The following is a 4,331-nucleotide window of genomic DNA, read 5'->3' as shown; positions in this document are numbered from 1 at the left end:
CTTTTTTTGCAGTTTTTGGCTGGGGCCGGGTTTGAACCCACCACCTCTGGTGTATGGGGCCGGCGCCTACTCCTTTGAGCCACAGGTGCTGCCCATAAATATACATATTTTTTAAGAGACAGAGTCTCACTTTGTCACCCTGAGTAGGGTGCTGTGGCATTTACTGCTCACAGCAACCTCAAACTCTTAGGCTTAGGTGATTCTCTTGCCTCAGCCTCCTAAGTAGCTGGGACCACAGGTACCCACCACAGTGCCCGGTATTTTTTTGTTACAGTTTGGCCGCGGCCAGATTCAAACCTGCCACCCCCTGTATATGGTACCGGCGCCTTACTCACTGAGGCACAGGCACCACCTTGAAGGTACAACAGTCTTTGTTATCTCCTGGGTTTTGTCTTTCTTTTTATTTTTTTTGGTTGCAGTTTGGCCAGGGCCAGGTTTGAACCCGCCACCTTCAGTATATGGGGTCGGCCCTCTACTCACTGAGCCATAGGCGTTGCCCTGTTATCTTTTGGGTTTTGCACAGAATATTCCTCTGTGGCTCAGCTCCTATGGCTCAGCGGCTAGGACGCTAGCCACATACACCAGAGCTGGTGGGTTTTAATACAGCCTGGGCCTGCCAAACAACAATGACAACTATAACCAAAAAATAGCTGGGTGTTGGTGGCAGGCACCTGTAGTCCCAGCTACTTGGGAGGCTGAGGCAAGACAATCTCTTAAGCCTAAGAGTTTGAGGTTGCTGTGAGCTGTGATGCCATAGCACTCTACTGAAGGCAACATAATGAGACTCTGTCTCAAAAAAAAAAAAAAAAATATTCCTCTGTATAGATTCACTTTTCTTCCCTCCTCTCCCTAACTCCAGTTTTGGTCAGGATTTTTTGTTTTGTTTTGTTGGTGGGGACAAGTCTCAACCTAAGTGTTTGTTTCTCCACAAAGTCCTTTCCGTAGATGAGGTGCTCCTGTGCCGTGTTCCCATAATACCCTGAACTTTCCTTGTCAGTACATTTACTGTGCTTTTTAAATTGTTCACCTTTATATCCTTTCCACTCTCCTTTCCTCTTCCAACAAGATTCTGAATTGGGGAGACACCTGTGGCTCAGTGAGTAGGATGCTGGCCCCATATACTGAGGGTGGTGGTTTCAAACCTCGCCCTGGCCAAACTGCAACAAAAAAATAGCTGGGCGTTGTGGCGGGCGCCTGTAGTCACAGCTCCTCGGGAGGCTGAGGCAAGAAAATCACCTAAGCCCAAGAGCTGGAGGTTGCTGTGAGCTGTGACACCATGGCACTCTACCAAGGGCAACAAAGTGAGACACTGTCTCTAAAAAAAAAATTCTGAATTGGTTTGATGGTATCCGTATTGTTCACTGTTGTAGCTCAGTATCTAGCACTGTGCTTCAAATGTAGTAGTTACCCAGTAAATATTTGTTCAGAGGAAAGAAAGGAAGAATGTTTGCTCTTTGTTCTTGTTATTTTTTGAAATTATAAACAATCAACATTTCTATGCTTACATCTTTGCTAATTTTATTTCTGTAAAATAAGGTCCTAGAGGTGAGCATATGGTTTAAGGGTACATGCAATGGGACAGTGGTTAGGACTATGGGATATGGAGTATGACAGGCATGGGTTTAAATCCTGTCAACACCTCTTACCTCCTGTGTGATCTTAAAACAATTGCCTCTAATTTTAATTTGTAAAATTAGAATAGTGATGGCATTCGTTCTTGTAAAGATTAAATGAGATCCTGTATATAAAGCATTTAAGTGAACTGACTCAGCAAGATTGCAATACAGTTTAGCTTTTATTCTTCTCATTGTGATAACACACTTAACAGTTTGAAATATACTGCCAAATTATACTTCAGAAAGGTTGTACCAATTTATACTTTTCTTCCTCTCTCTCTCTTTTTTTTTTGAGGCAGGAATGTAGTAGTGAAATCATAGCTTACTCTAGCCTCCAACTCATGGGCTCCAGTGATCCTCCTCCTACAGCTTCCTAAGTAGCTGGGACTACAGGGACATGCCACTACCACTCCTGGCTAATTTTTTTTTTCTTTGAGTCAGAGTCTCACTCTGGAGTCCTGACTAGAGTGCTTTTGTGTCATAGTTCACATCAACCTCAAGGTCTTGGGCTCAAGTGATACTTTTGCCTCAATTTTTCTATTTTTAGTAGAGATGGTGTTTCGCCTTTGCTCAGGCTGGTCTTAAACTACTGAGCTCAGGCAATCAACTCATGTTAGCCTCCCAGAGTGCTAGAATTACAGGCGTGAGCCACGGTACCCAGCCTAATGTTTTCTTTTTGTAAAGATGGGTTCTTGTTATGTCACCCAGGTTACTCAAAATCCTCACCTCAAATGATCCTCCCACCTCAGCTTTCCCAAGTACTAGGATTACTGGCATGAACCACCACACCCAGACTGTTTTCTCTATCTTTTTTTTTTTTTTTTTTTTGAGACAGAGCCTCAAGCTGTCCCCCTAGGCAGAGTGCCGTGGCATTACAGCTCACAGCAACCTCCAATTCCTGGGCTCAAGCGAGTCTCCTGCCTCCACCTCCCAAATAGCTGGGACCACAGGCGCCCGCCACAACGCCCGGCTATTTTTTGGTTGCAGCCATCATTGTTGTTTGGCGGGTCCGGGCTGGGGATTCGAACCCGCCACTTTAGGTGTACGTGGCTGGCACCTTAGCTGGTTGAGCTATAGGCGCCGAGCCTCTCTATCTTTTTGTTTTTTTTTTTTTTTAATTATTTAAGAGGCAAGCTCTGTCACCCAGGCTGGAATGCCATGGCATAATCACAGCTCACTGTCCTTGAACTCTTGGGCTTTAAGTGATCCTCCTGCCTTAGCCTCCTAAGTGACTAGGATTATAGGTATGCACCACTATGCTCAGGTATTTTTAAATTTTTTTGTAGCCGAGAGTGGTGGCTCAAACCTGTAATCCTAGCACTCTGGGAGGCCGAGGTGGGCAGATAGCTTGAGCTCATGAGTTCAAGACCAGCCTGAGCAAAACTGTGAGACCCCCATCTCTACTTAAATAGAAAAATTGAGGCAGGAGGATCACTTGAGCCCAATAGTTTCAGATTGCTGTGAGCTATGACTCCAAGGCACTCTACCCAGGGCAACAGCTTGAGACTATGTCTCCAAAAATAAATAAATAAATAAATAAATAAATAAAATTTGTTGTAGAGAGAGGGTCTTACTATGTTGCCCAGAGTGGTTTTAAACTCCTAACCTCAAGCAGTGGCCTCCCAATGTGGTGGGATTATAGGTGTGAACCAATTTTTCTGGCCTTCTTCCATCTTTTAATTATTAACAGTTGTCATTCTTTTTCATCTTTGCCTATCTGGCAAGTAAAAAAAGAAATGCTTTGTTTGACAATCTATAAATTGTTAATGAGGTTGAGTATCATTTTATGTATCTCCAGTCCATTCTTTTTTTTCTCTCTCCAGTCCATTTTAATTTTTTTATAAAAATTTTTTTTTATATTTTCTGTGCTGCTTTTGTGCTGTTTGATTATATTAAAAGAGCTTTTATTGGGTAGCACCTGTAGCTCAGTGAGTAGGGCGCCAACCACATAAACTGGGGCTGGTGGGTTTGAGCCCTGCCCGGGCCAGCTAAACAACAAGGACAACTGCAGCAACAAAAAATAGCCAGGCATCGTGCTGGGTGCCTGTATTCCCAGCTACCTGGGAGGCTAAGGCAAGAGAACTGCTTAAGCCCAAGAGTTTGAGGTTGCTGTGAGCTGTGATGCTATAGCACTCTATTCAGGGCAATAGCTTGAGACCGTCTCCAAAAAAAAAGAGCTTTTATTGACTTTTTTTTTTTTTTTTAAAGCTGGCCCAGGCCTGCTGAACAACAGTGACACCTGCAACAATAACAACAACAACAAATAGCATTTTGATAGGTGCCTGTAGTCGCAGCTACTTGGGAGGCTGAGGCAAGAGAATCTCTTAAGCCCAAGAGTTTGAGGTTGTATGGGCTGTAATGCCAAGGTACTCTACTGAGGGCGACATGATAACAATCTGTCTCAAAAAAAAAGCTTTTATAGATTTGTTTTAAAACCATTTTTATCCATTAAGGTTATATTTGCTGAAAATATTTTTCCTAATGGTCTTTTAATTTTACTCACATTTACAAATAAGTAAAATAGTTTTGTATTTAGATTATTTATATTTTTCTTTATGCTTTGTGTCAGTGTGTCATGCTTAAAAATAAAGGAATTTTCACTAAAACATTATAAAAACATTACTTTGAGTTATCTTCTGATACTTATAGAAGTGTTATTCTTGGCTTGGCACCTGTGGCTCGAGTGGCTAAGGCACCAGCCACATCACACCTAAG

At 42.7% G+C, this 4,331-nt stretch overlaps 1 protein-coding gene across 1 annotated transcript in view; it reads left to right on the top strand.

Moving 5' to 3' along the window:
- Positions 1-4,331, top strand: part of LOC100960754 (cytochrome P450 20A1) — a 61,915-nt gene that overhangs the window by 47,094 nt on the left and 10,490 nt on the right. The gene's annotated exons all lie outside the window — the stretch shown is intronic.

Source organism: Otolemur garnettii, unplaced genomic scaffold (genome assembly GCF_000181295.1).
Source record: "Otolemur garnettii isolate 467f Iridium unplaced genomic scaffold, OtoGar3 scaffold00013, whole genome shotgun sequence".
Taxonomy (NCBI): domain Eukaryota; kingdom Metazoa; phylum Chordata; class Mammalia; order Primates; family Galagidae; genus Otolemur; species Otolemur garnettii.
The sequence above is the reverse complement of the archived record's forward strand: the minus strand, read 5'-3'. Positions and strand labels throughout refer to the sequence as shown.